This window comes from Petromyzon marinus, chromosome 8 (assembly GCF_048934315.1).
Source record: "Petromyzon marinus isolate PM22_M1 ecotype Great Lakes invasive population chromosome 8, UKy_Petmar_22M1.pri1.0, whole genome shotgun sequence".
Lineage (NCBI taxonomy): Eukaryota > Metazoa > Chordata > Hyperoartia > Petromyzontiformes > Petromyzontidae > Petromyzon > Petromyzon marinus.
The window spans coordinates 9039169-9058147 of record NC_133674.1 but is presented as its reverse complement, the minus strand read 5'-3'; the positions used below and the strand labels follow the sequence as shown (position 1 = coordinate 9058147).

Sequence of the window (18979 nt, the reverse complement as noted above, 5' to 3'; positions counted from 1 at the left end):
GTAAAAAAAATATTTTTGTTTTGTGTGTGGAGGGGCAGATATTGGAAGGAGGCGCCGCGGTGGAAATATGTTAACTTCCTCACCTGGTATACAGGAGGTTCGTGGGTTAGATCCCGACTCTGACGCCTGCTGTATATTTGGAGTTTGCATGTTCTCTCCGTGGTCGCGTGGATTTTTCTCCGGGTCTTCCGGGTTTTCCCTCCACAATTAAAACATGCGTTTAGAGTATTTGGCTGCTATAAATATCCACGTGATAAGCCACTGCGTTGAGTTATCATTTGTGGCCATGCCATTTCTGAAAAAGAGCTATGTAGCTAGGTGGGCCTTACCTGGTAAAATAAAGCATAGTTAATAGTAATAGTTTAAAAATAACATGATTTCATGGAGGGGCAGTGGGGTAGTCTACCTGAGATGAGCGAGCAAACCGGTAATGAACGTGTCGGAGGTTTTTGTCAAATCTCTGGACCTGACATGGGTGACTGCATTTGAGGACTGCTTGCCCTTCCCAAGTCGTGATCATGCGTGGATTGAGCGGTAGGAACGCGTCCCTGGGGGTGTATAGAAAACTCTTTGTAACAGTACCGTTGGTGCTCGTTGTGGGCTGTAATTTACTATCGTACAGCAGCAGCTGGTGGATGTCTCATTTACCCATATTGTTGGAGGTGAAAAAATATTTATATACAGTAATGCAAATTCTTATTTATCAAAGTGCATAATTGTTTAAAATACAGTCACATTGAGCGTAGGCCCAAAGGGCCATCACCTCAAGTGGCCAGAAACAATCAGCACCATTAAAGTTATAATCGGTAACAGTTAACGCGTTTCTTGAATTAATTAAGGTGCTTGGGAATAGAGACAATGGGAGGGAATGCCAAAGTGGAGCAGTGGGAGGAAAAAAGAAGAAAGAGAGGTGAGGGGACCTGCAGTGTGGTGAGTGAGTGGGTGGGTGAGTGAGCGGGTGAGTAAGTAGGTGAGTGGGTGTGTGAGTGGGGAGCGGTAGTGTAGCGGTTAGCACGCCATGCTACAAACGCTGCGACCTGAGTTCCATTCCCGCTCACGGCCAACACACCAGTGACCATTATCTGAATCGGTCATGGGCCTCCCCTAGCTTGACTCAGCCTCAAATGAGTAGCTAGTGCGGCCTGTAAACATGGCCACTAGGGAGACAAAGGCGGCCGGGCCTGGTGCTAGCCACCCACCCCCTCGTATGCCGTGCTGCCCTTCACAGGTGCTCGCTAACAGTACTTGCCCCAACAGTCTGTCAAGTGGGTGGAACATCTTCGCCGGTTAGAAACATTTAGGCTAGCCTGCCTACGATCCATCCTGGGTTTAACCAGACTGGATTGTGTGAGGAGATCACAAATCCTTGAAAGATCTGGGCAAGGTCCCATCGGTGAACTCCTCCGGCAGGCAAGGCTGCGTTGGTGGGTTATGTAGCCCGCATGCCCAGCCACCGCATGCCGAAACAGCTTTTGTTCGGCCGGATTGAGGGGGCTAAACGGGCGCGGCACGGGCTAGAGAAGAGATGGAGTGATGTGGTACAGGAGGACGTGGAGTTGAGTGGACTTGCCGATGATTGGTACCAGCGGTGTCAAGATCGGCCTCTGTGGAGGAGGCTCGTGAAGGACGCTACAGGGCAGTTGGAGGCAGTCGCCCTCCAACAACAACGGAGGGCGGAGGAGCGATGCTCACAACAACGAGCGGAGCGCCAGGTGGCTAAAGCACAGCAGGTTGGCACAGTAGGGGGCACAGGTGGTACATCAGCCAGTCATTTTAGTCAGTCGACCCGTGACACCTGGGTCTGCCCCGTGACCTTCTGTCAGCGGCGTTTGACACTTCACGTGGCCTCAAGCTGCACATGGCCTGGCACAAGCGTCGTGGTGACGTCACCGCCACTTAGTGGCGAATGGCGGTTGTTGTTGTATTGGTGGATCACAGTGTGGATAACACGAAACAGTCAGTGTCTGGTAATTATATCTTTGTTTCGAGCTGACTACATGTATCATATTTTGAACTGACATTTTTAATGTTTCAAGGGTACATAACATCTCATCCCAGAATGTGTCTTAGGTTCAGCCATTATTAATCACAAGTGATTCATGGGTGTTGCATACATAAATATACAATACATTGTTGCACATCTTAGAATCCGACTTCAGTATTTCACAAGTTTTTTCAAGCATTCACCGGTATTGCAAAACTATTTTAATAACCCACTGATGTCAGCCGTGACTAGGAATCAAACCCAGGTTCGCGAGTTTCATAGCGTAGTGCGCTAATTAGGCTTGCCACCTCTACGGGCTTGAGATGGAGAGCCCGAGAATTGGCATCCGAGTCCAGGTTTCAGGAATTAATTTGTACCGACATCTGATGGCACTGCGTTGAACTTCATCACGGTAGAACTGCACACTTCTGATTGACCTATGCTGATGGAGAAAACGCGTCCGGGTTTGATCTACAGTGTAAACTGTGGCAACGCTACTGATTGCTCAGTGATTTAGAATGGCTCTTGAGGCGTAATTGGGTACTCAGGTGGAGACTGTTCTCATGGTGCGGCGAGCAGACACGTGCAGGAGAGACACTGCAAACGCAGCCTCACCGACCCATTTGTGTAATTTTGAAGACAGGTTCTGCAGTCGCCGAGTCCCCGACAGCTACAGCAGCAAAAAAAAAACAAGTCTCTGAGCAGCCTATCCCAGGCACAGCTTCGAGTTGTAATTGTAACGTCGGCACTGTTTGGGGAATCTAGTCTGGACAAACAGCTCATGCTAGCAGGTGCGCAATGTAAGTGACAGGCGTAATACGGCTCTGTGCTGAATGAGAATTAATCTCGTGTGGCTTCGTGCAAGGTGGCGATAATGAAGTGGGTATTATTAGTAAGGCAAGGCCGTCGCGATGTGTATGAATAGATGCTTAAAACATTACTCATGGTGGTGCGGAAGCGTTGCGCGCACTCTTTAACAATCTTAGGCAAAAGGAATGGGGATTGATGCGTTTTTTTTACGTCCACCAAATGCAGTGCTGAGAATGGTTGAAGTGCTCGATAAAATATTAGGCCGAGGAGGATTTACTGTGCCCCCCCCAGTAATGGTGTAAGTCCCACGAGTAGGATGTGCTTACGTTGTACATGTTGCGTCTGAACGCTTTGCAGCGGTGGAGGGGAGCCTCAATCAGGCCGAATACCCACATCTGACCGTGGCAAGAAAGTGTTGTAGGTTTAACCAGAAAGAGGAGCTTGTATTGGGTAGGGAACATTGGCGGATGGAGAAAGCAGGGCGTGGAGACAGGCATATGGGTGGCATCCAGAGGATGGAGACCAGGAGGGAACAACTGAACTCCGATGGTGAGAGGCTGCAAAAGTTGAGCCTCGGGGGTTGAGGCAATTTTACAACATTTGCGACGGCCAGCAGAAGGGAGCAATGGTGAGGTGTGGTGGCACGAACAGCATTGAGCCTGATGACCTCTCCAGCGTGACTCTGAGGGAAGTCAACCTTCGTATTAAGATATATGTTGAGACTACACAAGAGCATTTGGCTTTTGAATATCCTTAGCTACATTCGAAGAGTTTTATATATATTTTTAAATGAAGTTGCCTATCACAACTCCTAAGGGCCAAAACGTCAAGAGGCCCAGCAACAAACTGCACTATCAACGTTGGAATAGATAATGGTTGACACGTTTCCCGAATTCAGCAAAGTTGCAAAAGCTTGGGAAGAGATGATGGGGGAGAATACCAGAAATCCCAAAGAAACACAAGAAGCCAGTTACATGTTTGGATTTACGGTGCGACGAGAGAGCGGTACCGATGTCCTGCAATGTGGAAGCGGAGGCCGCGGTGAGTAGCCGCACATGTGCAGGATGGAGGATCAGAATGGGACCTGGGGGTCAGCAACCGAGGAGAAGGCCCCACCGTCGGGTTAGATACTGTGAGTGGACCTTGCTGATAGTGTGGACTATAACAGCTGCCAGGTCTGGCAGCAATAGAGCATCGGTAGTGAAGCATGGAGGCACCAATGAGATTGGGCTGTGGTGACCTCTTCACCGTGATATCGACTGCATTGTAATTAGCATGCAGGCGCTCGGCTGTGTTGATTTTGTTGATCAAAATCAGTTTTGCAAAAAGCACTGCATCCTGACCTCGTCTGCATATTTTTTTCATCCGTTTGATCCCCATCTCAGTTCAATAGATGCTAAGGTCTACACATTCTGCTGGGCTTCCACCGTTATCTTTACTCACGCAACTGTGAACAGAGAAAAACACCCATTGGCTCCGAAAAGAATGAAAATATTTTCGTGACTTTTTATATATACATTTCAAAAACCAAGAAAGTTCCAAACGTCGTATATGTCTTCCCGGGCTTTCAATAATACATTCTGCATTAGCCTTGACTTAAATCCTGAATGGCCATGCACATTTGCTATGAGGTACCCTTTTATGCAGTGCACAGCAGCTGAGGTACATCATGCTTCTTCATGTTTCAGTCACAGGATTGGGGGGAAAAGGCCAAATCCGCTGATGAAATGTCACGTTAATGTGTGGCGCTGAGATCCAAGGTCCCCATGCAGGCAGCCGCCATCATTAAACAGAGTACTCATATCTTGAGATACGTAAAGACGACTTTTATTTGTTGAGCACGGACAGATGACAGAAGGAATCGAATTGTCTGCTTGTTTATTTTGATACCGGTATTCTCCACAACAATGGTCATGCTTATGTTTTTGTTACGTGTATTGTATCGTTTTTTCTGTTGAACTTGGACCCCGTATCCAACAGAGAGGGTACTAGCCTATACGCGTGTGGCAGTTCACAAGCATTTGTTTGAAGCTAGCCTGTCTCAGGATCAGAATCTTTATTATTCGTGGAGAAATCTGATGAGCTATGAAGCTATTTTTCACAGATGTCCAGTAGGGGCGGGTCAGAAAGTTACAACAACGCACAATATGCTGATGGAACACTGAATGTCGATTCCGGTTGAACATTTTGCTTTGCGTTGAATTAATGTTGTTGAAATTATGCACTCCCAGTAGGCCATATTGTCGATGGTCAGGTGTTAAAACACTTTTATACGTTTACGTGGAGGGGCAGGCGTGTTACGGAGGCGAACCGTCTGCTCGTTTTATTTTTTTGTTTAAATGTGTAGTGAGTTGATGGTCCGATTGCCAAAGGGCTGCACGGAAAAAAAATCCATCGCATTAAAATTGGTTTTGCATTTAATTTAACGAAATTGTAGCTCTGAGAATAAAACAAAAAAAACTAATATCGATTTCACTGTAATGCAGCAAAACAGACTCTGGGCGGAGCCGTGTGGGGAGTCGCAGCTCCTCCTGCCTTGGGGGTGGAGACGTCCGCTGAGCATTCTCTTCTGCAGGCGTTTGGAGAAGACACGGCGAGATTCGCTCCGAGAGATTTCCGATGTCATTCGTCATCTTGTGGCAGAATGGCAATGGCGTGTTTGGAATACATTGGGGAATACATTGGGGACATGTATTTTTTTTTTACCTGAAGAGGCCAAAAAACACAAAAAACCCTGTTACAATATTGGTTGATATCCCAATATTCGCGTGAGCAACTGAATTTTCTCAATGTATAATTAATATAGCTGAGATTTGCAACATCCAATTAAATCTCTAACGCGTTTTGTTCGATATTGGTTGCTATTCAATCAATGATTTATCTGAATATGGTTAAAAAAATTTAAGGTAAATATTTTGGCAGCTTGAATTAAAATAAATGTTTTTTCATTTGTCTGATATTCGAGACCTATTTGCAAAAGCAATGTATACGTCTATCTATAGACCCGAAAAACATTTGTTGTAATGTTTTTTTTTAAAGTAATATAATCAATAATCACTTGTGACGTTAATTGAATTGTTGAAAATAGAAGCTTTATACCAACACAACGTATAATGCTGTGCATAACGAGAATCAAATTATCTCCTGCTCAAATCAGCACTGAGACGGCGATTAACTCCCGTGTACAGCCCTGAACCAACGGTATAATTTCCGCAAGTCCATGGGACAACAACTGTTGACTTCTGCGCAAAGTGTTATGTGTTTTGTCGACCGCAGAGAGATGATGGGTTGAGTCAACCCCCATCCAGGGCTTGAACTCGCACCGCTTCCCATTGTGAGCCGTTTACTCTACCGCTGAGCCACCGGGGTCACATGAATATTTAAATATAGTCACGTATACAGTATATTCAACATATGTGTTGTACAGTGTTTGTGTTAGATTGAAAACTCATTTCTTTAGAGTTTGTTGCCCTTCCCCCGCACCTCCGATGAGCACGGTTGGCTGCCTACGGTGCGAAATAAGTTTAACGTATGTACATATATAACAAAAACACGCTTCTGTGTGTCGTTTGAAACACACATAGCACGAACATTAACGCTATCGCCTCGTGAACTTTCTGTTTTCCATCGGCATTTGTTCAACTGACATTCTGCCCTGACTTTGTTTTTACCTTCTGAATTTCATTATTGAGAGTGGGTGCTGTAAACAGTGCCGCTGTGGGCTGGCAAATCACTGAATTCGGGAAACTCACAGCGTAATAATACATTCGCTTGCAGGCCTGTGTGGGGTAATTGCAATTGTGCCTGTTTAGCCAAGAGAGCCTCACGACTTTCAAGAGGGTCCTACCAAGTGTTTCCCCCCGAAAGTAAATTGGCTGAGCTCGCCGAGTCCTAAAGCACCCGATTTAGCGCGCGGCTTTGTTAATCTCGCATCGAAGAGGCAGACCGCCCCACTCATCTGCCCCGTCCCACTGCCTCGCGTGAAACATTCTTTTACTCGTGAAATACCGTGTCCTCTTTTAGCTCCCATTATTGAAGTAATTTCTCTTGTGTTTACACGCCAGCTCGGCGTACACTCTGGCTTCATGGGGAGTAATTGATAAGCATACGGTGATATCTTCACGATAAGCAGCTTATGTTTACGCAGTAAATCAGGTCATTTAATGTCACTGAGTAAAGTCAGATCTGAATAATCTGCGTCTAAATAAAGACTGATCACTGTCAGTTGTATGCGGGCCCATATGTGTATAGACAGACATTGGAATAAGGTTGCTGCATGCCCGGGTTTGACCCAGACATTGAGACTGGGCCACCTATGTCTGGGTTTTTATAGACCTAGACTGATTGAGAACTATGTTTGGGTTTGGCCTATATGGAAGAAAAAAAAGTGTAAATTCTACTCGTAAAGCAAACATAGTTTCAAGTTTCAGGTGGATTGTGTTTACCCAAGGTGAGAACTCGAGAGACAAGGATTCGCAAGAGTAACATGGGTCACCAAAAGGACAAACGCAATAACATAAAATATATTGTAGAAATGAAGTAAATTGTAATCAGATCAAAGGCAACCAAGCATATTTGTTTACAATTTGAATTTATTTATTTATTTTACCAGTTAAGGCCCACTGAGCTGTACAGCTCTTTTTAAGAAGCGACCTGGACACAAATGATAGTCCAACAAAGTGGCTTATCACGTGGAAATTTATAGCAGCCAAATACTCTAAACGAGTGTTGATTCTACATGTCGAGGGAAAAACCGGAGGATATGGAGAAGAATCCTCGCAACCACAGGGAGAGACATGCAAACTCCAAATATACAGGCGTCGAGATCGAACCCACGACCTCCTGTATACCAAGCGAGGTAGTTAACATCTCGCCAGAGAAAAAAATATATACATTGTTTCAGAAGAAACCAAACAGGGCATACGTACGCATAAATGTTAATACATTTCCCGTAACAAAGTTGACTCAGGCAAATTACTTTCAAAAGTAATTGTAACATTTATAGTAAATTCATTGTCAAGCATCTGGTGAGATTTATTGCACAAGTGTGTGTAGTCACAGAAGGATGTGTGGTCAAACACGTTCTTGTGTAGTGAGCGGTGGTGTAGCGGTTCGCGCTGCGCTGCGCGACGAACCTCGCCATCCGAACTCGACTCCCGCTCACGGCCAACACCGGTGACGATTATTTGAACCGGTCCTGCCCCCCCCTAGGTCGACTCAGCCTAAAATGAGTACCTGGTGCGGTATGATAAACATCGCCACTAGGGAGACAAAGGCAATCGGGCGTGGTGCTGGCCACCCACCCCCTCGTGTGCCGTTCCGGCCTTCATAGGTGCTCTCTAATAGCACTTGCCCCTGCAGTCTGGTAAGGCTATACGGGGGATCTTTGCCTTCGTGTGTTGGGTGGTGACCACACGGCTCTTGTGAACGTACGTACCTAGGCTCACGAAAAGCCCTCGTCCTACATGTTACACTGTCCTGTACCACAGTTTTAAATCTGCTACTCCTTGCTTGTTTTCCTCTTGGGTCGGCTGATTCTCTGTACCCTATTGACTCCATGTGAGATACTAACAATGCCTTATCACTTGCCGGTGCACGCAGGTGTCTCGGAGTATTCATTTCTACGCACTCAACATTCGCTCTTGGTCGCGTGCTGAAATGGCGTAGTGGCTCTCGATGCCTGCTTTTGGCTGCCACTCAAGGCACCTCTCCCCCGGTGAACTTGATGGGTAAGATGAGTCTCGCCTCAAACGAGTGCATCGTAATAATGCCGTTTTATTAGAACCTGTAGAGTCAATCATGCAAATTGCATCTCTCAAATCGTTGGTGTTTATATTAATGCAAAACAATGTAGAATCCCATCTTTGCTGAGAAGGCTGCACAAGAATGTCGTGAAATATTAGATGACCTGACTTTAAACTTTCGTGACTGCAGGAATTCATATTCTTTGGTTCTTTCGGTAAAGCCACGTAAAGAGAAAAATGAAAATGAAGTTAATAGAAATAAAAATGATAAAATATAAAAAAACCCATTAATGTAGACTGTAGCCTGGTTCTTAACCTCGGTGAGTGTACTGGCAGTCTATAATGTAGACTGTCGCTTGGCTTTTACGCTTGGTGAGCGTATTGGCATTCTAAAATGTAGACTGTAGCAATGGTTATTAAACTGAGTTATCGTACTGGCAGTCTATAATGCAGACAATTTTTATCTTTATTTTATTATTATTTTTCTTTTCTTTATTTATTACTGAAAGACTCAAAATAAGTCTACATTATATACTACCAGTATGCCCACTCAGGTTAAGAACCAGGCTACAGTCTACATTTCGCTTTTTTAATTTTTTCATTTTATTTTTATAAATTTTATTTACTTTATTTTTATTATTATTTTTCTATCTAAGTGTCTTTACCGAAAGAACCAAAGAATATCAGATGACCTCCTTTACTCATCATCATTATTATCATCTTCATCGCTATCGTTCTCTTCAACATCATCTTCATTGTCATCATCTGTAAATCGATTCTGTCAAATTCACAAAGCAGCGTTCGGCCAGGATGCCCTTGCGGAATGGATGGATCTCCGTTCCGAAATTCTACTAAAGCCTCACAGCCCATCAGTGGCCACGGGAGCGTTGATGGCATCGGAGCCACGCGTGCCAGTGTTGGCACGCGTGGTCCCGATGACGGACCGAGCCGGCCAACCAGACTCCGTCTCGTGCACAAACACAGACTGGTTTGTCTCGGCCACACATTGTTTTCGCCAACGTACTGGTAGCGTGCTGCCAGCCAGCCAAAGTAAAACAAAATAAAGTGAAAGTACGGTACCCATCGTTGAACGAAGGTCCTCTCCCCACCCCAACGCCCCCATCTCACGCGTGACAGCACCCCCACCCCATATTCCCCCAGTCGCCCCCCCCCCACCCTTGCATGCCCCCCACGCTGGGCGGCACATGGCCAGCCAACAAAAACATTCTCTCTAATATAGTGCATACAGTATATGATGAAAGTTGATCCCAGGCATTGCCCCGTTGGGCGATCACAATCGCTCCCTCCACAGGGAAACACATCAAACGCCTCCCCCATCGTCTTATCCGTAAATCACGTTACCCGCCGGGGGCCAGTGGATCTGTGATTTTTCCCATTATCATCGGAACCCTGGGGATTCGCAGGTAAGATTGTAGAGGGGTGAGACAAATGCTTGGTCATGGCCATGAGAACAGCTGTAATAGAACTGAGCTGAATCTTGTCTCGTTTGTAGACAACGGGAAGACAAGGTCTCCTGCAGAGTGCACTTGGCCACAGATTGTGAATAAGAAGGATGTCAATACATTGTGGGCGATATAACATTTTTATTTTAGAGTGAAATTCCTCAAATTCGTTGTACTCTTGTCCGGTTCACTCATTGATTCCGCTATCCATGTTGAGGACTCGGTCTAGCAGACTGTGTTCATCTCATTCACACTGCGTTCAAACATCACACTGCCAGTCACAACTCCTCTCTTTCTGCTCCTTCCCATGCACTGCTGCCCCACTTGGAATTCCCTTCCATCGTCTCGTTCCCCAAGCTCTCACAATAGCCCTGCTCGATTCAAGAAATGTGTTACACTCCTATCTGTTGCAACTTTGGCAGTGCTGTTTGCTGCAGGCCGTTTGACGTTTTGAGCCTGTGCCCAGCAGCTGTGTTTAGAAAATGAAAGGTAACCCTAACCCTCAGGGTCCACAGGGATTCATTAGCACACCGATTGATGGTGGCATAGCTAGATAACCGCGTCAGGATCAGCGGAGTGTATCGCTGTGTTGTCACCTTAGTATTTGTGGATCGGGCATTGTGTTGTTAAACATTGTACTGTCTGTTCTGGATGACCACAGACGCACACTGGAGAGTTTTTAATATTCCATTTGTGCATAAAGTATGTCATGGTTTGTGCGGATGCGGTTTAAGGTGGACCATGAGCTTCGAGGAAGGTCAAACCCAGGGATCTTCTGTGTTGGGTCTTTCAAAAGGTGTTTGTTTTGGGAATTATTTTGAACTACATTCAGCTCCCCGAGCTTCGTTGGGGTTGAACTCGTATTGTTGAAGGTGAATCGAATGGGTCCAAACGGGCTTGCGTGCCTTCAAGCGATGATGACGAGGGACGTTACTGAGGTCCTGGTGTATCGGAAGGCGACTGTTTCCCTGGGTAATGAAAATAAGAATACATGGTCAGTTACTGCAATACATTTTTTAAATGTCCCACTTGTAGCTAGTCATTCTAGTTTGAACAACTTGTTTACAGATGAATTACTAGATCTTGATCATTTATAGACCAAGTGGTTGGCTTCAAATAATGTTAAAGGGTGGATATTAATCTTTCAATTAGGCAATTTCACACGTGAATGTACACTCAATATCACCACATATACAATGGTTACACATTTCAAGAGCAGTTGAATTCGTCGATAAGCGACGCATTTGGGAAAGGGACGAATTTGGCCTTTTTGTGCCTAATATTTTTCACAACGATGCAAATTATTTTGTGTTACGTATCATAGTGTTGCATTGAACGATGGCCCATATATATGTCAGAGAGGGATTCTGTACAGAATGCTACTCATATACCGTCTGGACCAATCACAGACCCCCAAACCGAATTGCGGGACTAAAAACGACACTTGCATATTATTTCTCAACGGCAAAAAACTCCCACAAAGTGCACATTTTACGTGCCAGTCGTCCACAATTAAGCCCACACCGGTTACATTTGTGCAATCCCAATTGCGAACCCTTAAGGGATATTTTTCGAATTTGGAAAATTTGGACCAGAACCCCAGAACGCAATGGCCTACTCATTTTGAACGATGCCGCGTGATTTGTAACGTTCACTGCGAAGCGGACGGCGCATATTACCCTACTGGTCAATTGCCACCGCAGCATTAACTATGGCGGCTTGCTGGTGTCGAACCGGACCCTCCGCTGGTGTCTCACGGCGCTCATCGTGTGGCCCGGACGACGCTGCCGCCGGTTTGCCAGCACCGTGCGCTCGAGCTCACGCGTCATCTGCGGGGCGCAGTCGCCCCCTCGGCCAAACACGGTCGCCTCCCTCTCCCCTCCGCGCTCGCATCTCGCTCCGGTGCTTCCAGTGTCACTGCATTATTCATTGACGTCTACAGTTACAGAAATGTAATTATCAGAGTGGGCGCAGCCTCTCGCTCGCGCGGGTTCATCCTGCGGTGCTGTAATCCTAGCCGCGTGGGGGTGGTGGTGGTGGTGTTGGCGGCGGTGGGGATGGGCGCGGGGATAATTATTCACGGCACTTTGGGCGACACGCGCGCCTAATCCGCTTACAGCCCCGAGCGGCAGCGGCAGCATTGAGGGGGTCACGTCGCAGACGTCCACGGGCCGCGCTGTGGCGGCGTGAGCGAGTCGGTGATGCGCCGCTGGCTGTCGCCCTACGCCGCCGCCGCCACCGCCGCCGCCGCAGAGCGACCTTTGAGGTGAGCCCGAGGCGCGCCGAGTTGCCGAGCGTTTTTACGCGATTCCACCACATCGGACTAAGGGCGGCCTTCTTCGCCGCACCCACAACAGTGACCCCCCCCCCCCCTCTCTGTACGGTGATGTCAAACCGTTGCTGAATTACGGTGCCGTGGGAATTTATTTTTTCGTGGGGTGGTGCGGGGGGTGGGGGGGGTGTTTTTGTTGATGAATGAGTGAAGTGTTTCAGCGGGTAAATCGCTTGAGATGGAACATCTCGTTTGCGAGGGTGTTCGGGGTGTTGCTTACATATTGTATTTGTTGAACTTCTTTCGCGACGCACGTAGCCATCCGTGCGTGCGTATTAACAAATATACGCGTGCACGCATGCTCTCGCTCATCCACTCACTCGCAAACACACACACATTGACCCACACACTCGCACACAAACCTAACGAAGACGGACGCTCACCTACCCACCCGGCTCACTCACTCGCCCACCTACACGTTGCACGTACACCCACACACGTAGCAAACATTATATAAACATTGTAAATCTATAACTGACACGGTATGCATTTGTGCAATGAATATCACACCAAGTCAAAATCATTAAGTCTGTTTGTACGGAATTTACCCAAGCGGCACAATCGCAAAGTTTGCGTGTGCTTTTATTAGGCAGAGAACTTTATTCTGTTTAACCTTTGCAGTTATCCTTTGAATATGTAGAGCATCACATTTCTCGTGCATTTCGTTCAACCGTTGACACAATTGTAGTTAAAAGCAGACTAATTATGATGCGGTGTCACTGAAGTGAGGCATTAAGCACTGCAGTGTGGATTCGCAGGTTTGATGGGCAATAATTAAATGTTGACGGCCATATACCATATGTTTGAGACGTCACATAACCAATTAACTTGGTAACGTTTTAACTTCAGGTCTGCACGTGATACGTGTGCCCCTGAGTTGACTGCGCAGATTATAAGAAATATAATAAATGAAGTGGATAAATGGATTCTGGTACCATCTGTCGTAGGCTGCTTCTGCCCGTTGCGTTGAGGGCCTTACAGTGTTGGCATCGTACAGCCACCGATCGGATGCTGTTCGAAATTATAAAACTGCAAATGGGATTAACACGGAGAAATGCACAACCGCATGTCACGTACACCCTTTGTGCTTTACAGATATGTTCTCATCGACTCCACGGTCCTTATGAAAGTGCCAATGATGCGTGGTTTAATCGTTATTTAGATCTGCTGGCCAAGTGTTTCAGAGGTAGTGCGAGTGGCTCGCAATCAAAAGGTTGTAAGTTTAAATCCTGGTTGGGGTTGGCTCAACCTACCATCCCTCTGGGGTCGATAAAATTGCCACCACTTTGTGGGCAAGTCAAGAGTGGCTGTCCTTGGGAGAGACTCGCCCCTGCCATAAAAATTCCACCACCGATTCAAACTTGTGATCAGGAGATGTCCACTTCCGCAATGCTTATTTGAGCAGAAAATCACTCTGACTTTGATGTTGTTTTGTAATTGTCATTTAATTCTGCAGGTGGTTTGGTACGACAGCTACACTCCAAAGACAAGGACTCCCCGTATAGCCTTAACCGACTGTCGGGCAAGTGCAGTTAGTGAGTAGCATCTATGAAGGCCAGCGCTCACACGAGGGGGTGGGTGGCCAGTAACCACGCCCAAGCTGCCTTTGCGGCGATGTTCACACACTGCACCAGGTACTCATGTTGCGGCTGAGTTGCAACAGGGTAGTTCCAGGACAGGTTCAGATGATCATCACTGGTGTTGGCCGTCAGCGAGAATCGTGTCTGTACACATGTGTGAGAGTGTGTGTCTGTGTGCATGTGTATTTGTGAGAGAAAGACAAAGTGGGGGAGCGGTAGTGTAGTGGTTAGCGCACTGCGCTACGAACTTCGCGTTCGTATCCCGTTCACAACCACTACCAGTGACGATTTTCTGAACCGATCTTGGGCCTCCCCTAGGTCGACTCAGCCTCAAATGAGACCCTGGTGTGATGTGTAAACGTCGCCACTGAGGAGACAAAGGCGTCCGGGCGTGGTGCTGACCACCCACCCCCCTCGTGTGCCATGGCGGCCTTCATAGGTGCTCTCTAACAGCACTTGCCCCAACAGTCTGGTAAGGCTATACGGGGATATTTGTATTTGTGAGAGCCGGTGTGTGGTCGTGAGTAATGGCCGACTTAAGGGTGGTCTCGACCACCCTTAGATCTGTCGGATCTGTCGGAGCTTGCGCAATTTTTCTTCCGTAAATCCCATGTGGAAATGGAGTTAGGACAATCTTCTAGAATTGCATAAGTCATCATGAGTACCTGATTTGTATGGTGCTGCTATTCTCATGCAACTCAATGTTGTGGTTCCTTCTCTATAAATTGTTTTATTCATTTAGGGTTTGTTTTTATTTAAATATTCAGTCCATTGAATATTGTATTTTTGATAATGAAAACCAAGCATAATGGTATTTGATATGAATTTGTCGTTTTGCGGATTGCATCGTATGTATGTATGCGGTGCAAAAACCTTTCCTTATATCCATCTTGCTGACATTATTGGCTGGCCTGTAACACGTTTGTAATTTGGTTCCCCTAAGGTCTTTCTGAACAATTAATAGAATGTGTGTGTGTGATAGAAAGCTAATGAAGGGTTAATGGGTCTCTAATTGAAAAAATAGATGTCAAATGTTATTCCACATGCAATTAAAATATTGCTGCTGGCTTGCCTGATATTCTAAGCAGCAACGGCTGTATTTGTTTACCAGGCCTGTTGGAAGTTGAAACCGGTATAGCGTTAACCTGTTTTAAATGCTCCTGGAAAACATTGATCCAGAAGAACAATAGGCTGATGGAATATAACATTTTATTTTTATTTGGTTAGGAAAATTATTGCGTCATGATGTACTCGTATGTTATGCACAATCCTCCACTGGTGTATTTTTAGATAATGGAATGGATTTTTTTTTTAATGCTGGCATTGGTGACTGGGCTTTAGATCAAATCGCTGCACTTGGGAACGTGGTTTAACCATGGATAGCTGCCTGGATTTGAACCCTTGAATCTCAGCAGTGCCAGCTTTAAGCACTGATGTGGCTTTATCTCTGTGATCTACCCACCCACCCACCCAACTACATCCGTAGAATGGTTTTGATTTTCAATGTTATGCAATAAACAACTTCAACACATAGTATGCAAAACTAACAAAAGACACTGCATTCAACGTCCACGCACCATAGAAATGCCAATTATCCATCACCCTCCGGTCCAAAAATTATATTATTGGCAGCCATCAGAGGATCCTTCATCTGCCCCTCCCCCCCCCCATCATCTTGCACATCGCAAAGGATTTGGTAAGACGTGGGTGACAGATAAAAAGTGCAAATACAGTAACTCGGGCAGCTCTGATGGAACCGTACGTGCCGCATCCTGCTTACTTACCAGCATAAAGAAGGTTGTCAGGGCCAGTGGATGCATGCGATTGGACCTTGGTGGCGCTCAGTTAACATGCGGAGTGGGAATCACTGTCACTGATTTTATGCTCAAATGATCATCAGGAAGTGCTCTTCTCCTGTTAAGAGGCCTGAGCTCGTGGTGGAATTGACATATTCCTCTGGGCTGTGGGCTAGTCTATCCATAGGACAGCCTCTCCTGACTTTCTCACAGAGTGGTTGCTGTTTTATCAACCACAGAGGGATGATGGGCTGAGTCAACTCCCAAATAGGGTATGAATTCGCAATCTTCCGAGTCCAGGCTGCTCACTTCCGCTGAGACACCTGACTGGATAGACGGGTGCTGATGAACGCCGGTTGTGTCAAAGAACCGTGACGAGAAATGTTCGCGTGTGTTTTGTGTCCGTGAAAATGGATTATTTAAAGTTAAAGGAATTATCTGCAACTTTGCTTTAGTCTAAGTTGTCAGCTTTCAAATGGGACCAAAATACAATGCAATTTGGTAAATTGTCATCCCAAACAGTGGCAATCCAATCATTGTGGTTGAGTAATGGCAGGCCCACGATCCATAATGGCTGTAGGATTCGTCTTTCGTGAATAGATTTGTTTGCAGGTGGAATGCGCAATCCATCGATAGTGGCCGCAGCCATGATGAGTCAATTCGGAAATTGATTCTTATTAATCGTGTGACGTGGCTGCGTGGGCTGTATAATCTCCTGCGGTTTGTTGACGATGCAGAGATTGGGATGTGAGAGATGGCCCAGGATACTGCGCACAAAAAGAAGTGCATTTATTTATTTTAACAGCGGACGCTTGCCTAGTACCATACGCTTTGATTACAGGAAGCACCTTTTACACCCCCCACCCACCCACTCCCGCCGTGTTTATTAAAGAAAAGATGAGGCTTCATACCTGTCAACCCATACGGTTTACCCGTATTCTTGTACAGGGAAATTGAGTTTTCAGGTCCAAAAGGCGTACAGCCGTTTCAATTCTGGCACATTTGTTTTGGTCTATTTGTTTGTGTTTCTCCCTTGTGATGGGACTTTGTAGGATGAACGTTGAGATTTATAAGGGCACGGGGTGACCAATAAGGTCTGAATTGGTATGGGAATAAGGTAGGGCACTGATAAGGGGTTGACAGGCGAATGAGTCGTGTTCAAAACGTGTTTTACATGGGCGAGGGTCAAGGAGAAGAGGTTTTTAACCTAATTATAAACACTATCTATTTGCATTATGAATGTGTTCGAGAAGTCGTGCTTTGATCAGAATAATCTTCCAGAAGACGTCTCTCCCCTGCGATCAAGCAGCGCATTCATAATCATCACCTGGACGACGACTCTCATGGCACCGCAGTGTTTTCAGATGTAAAACATGCATTAGTTCCCTGCATCCACGCTGTGTTTCTAAACTTGTGTTTTACCCCTTGTTTTATGATTTCCCGTGAGGTTTTAATTTCTTGAAAATGTGTCCTATTTAAAGATGACCCCAATTTTATTGCTGTGTCGAGCTTTCTGGAGCCTCTTATCATCTGGACAATGAGGTAGCCTCTCATACACATGGGCACCCTCCATTAAAGGGGTTGCAATGGCAAGATGTTAACTTCCTCGCCTGGTATATAATAGGTAGGGAGTTTGATTCTGAGCCTGATTGCTGTATATATGGAGTTTGCATGTTCTCCCCGTGGTCGCGTGGATTTATCTCCGGTTCCTCCGTTTTTTCCCTCATTTAGAAACATGCGTATTATATATGAATTCCTGCAGTCACGAAAGCTTTAAGTCAAGATAGAAACATACGTTTAGAGTTCTTGGCCGTGACAAATTTCCACGTGATAAGCCACTTCGTTGAGCTGTCATTTGTGGACAGGTCGCTTCTGAAAAAGGGTTGCAGACCTCAGTGGCCCTTACCTGGTAAAATAAAAGTAGTGAAGTAGTAAGTAGCTAACCCCGTCTCCCTACCACGGCGTGCAGTGCAGCCTCACCTTGTGCAGAGTCTGAACACAGCGTTGCCTACAACCAAATTCGTGACGATTTTTTTTTAAATTGAAAACCTGATGAACGTCGATATAATATAACGGACTGAAACTCAATCATGTCTATATTACATCAACCAAGTGTTTAAAACTATTGGATTGTGATGCTAAAATAAATACAACCAATGATATGAGAATAGGTTTTCCCCTTCATCTGGCGACAAAACAGGTTATGATTTAAAGCTTTCGTGACTGCAGGGATTTATATTCTTGGTTCTTTCGGTGAAGTCACGTAGAAGGGAAACAATACAATAATACGTGACTTTACCGAAAGAACCAAGAATAACAAAACAGGTGTTAAGATGTTAAAACACCAAACTGAAACCTTTTACAAGGAATCATGTCTGCATTAACCACGTATGCTTGTGGTCAAAATGCAAAAAAAAACTGTGATAATATATATGCATTGTCCTTCAAACTGATTGGTCCACACCAGAGACAGCTTTATTTTGAGCCTTGTCTCAAACGGTGTTAGACCAGAGGATTTCTAAACGTGAAATAATGCATAACCGAAACGTGAAATAATGCATAACCGAAATACTTTTATTGAATTCCGATCCAAATAGATTAGGATTGGATGAAACAACTGCTCCAGATCCTTGGAGTTGTTGATCTGGGATCACGTTTGATACAAACACTTGAACTTCCCAACGAACATGTCGGTGTGATTGTATCCAGCGGTGTGCGAATGGCAATGTCTTTTGTACTCTGTTGACAATACATGGGACATATGCTTCAGTGCTTCATAAAACTACTGCTGAATGAAGGTCTGCTCGTGCTGTGTTGGCCATGAGGGTTCTTTAACCATACTTCACCAAGCTGGTCCGTCAAGGTTGGTGAAAGCGGGGACCATCCTCCCAGGACCAGTGTGGATGTCACTTGCCAATGATGTTAGCAATGGCCAGGAATCAAACTCGAGTAACCGTGCTCACGGTGCATTATGGTAACCTCTCTGCCTCTACCCCACACGGTTCTGTGTTGCACATTGAGAAATGTCTGTAGCATATACACACGAGAATCACTGCAATGCATTTCTAATTTGAGGACACTTAAGCCCTATTATCCTGGGAATATCTGCCAGACCAATTACAGAAATTGAACTTTGGATATCAGCAAGATTGAGTTTAATATGGCACGACTGAAAGCCTTCTCCACAAATATAGAAGACGCGATTGATTTTCTATCCTTTGCATTTTTTTCACAGCTATTGTTATACAATTTTGGTTATCAGTGTTACGC

General features: G+C 45.6%; 1 protein-coding gene across 14 annotated transcripts in view; it reads left to right on the top strand.

Moving 5' to 3' along the window:
* Positions 1-18979, top strand: part of LOC116940200 (protocadherin-15) — a 112212-nt gene that overhangs the window by 21698 nt on the left and 71535 nt on the right. For 2 of the 14 annotated variants that reach the window (XM_076065595.1, XM_076065594.1), the window contains one exon: positions 8396-8523. The exons of 11 other annotated variants lie outside the window; for them this stretch is intronic. The gene's annotated coding sequence lies outside the window, so the exon portion shown is untranslated. Of the gene's footprint in view, positions 1-8395; positions 8524-12120; positions 12268-18979 lie in introns of all 14 variants that reach the window. One more of the 14 variants, XM_076065597.1, reaches the window with a different exon arrangement.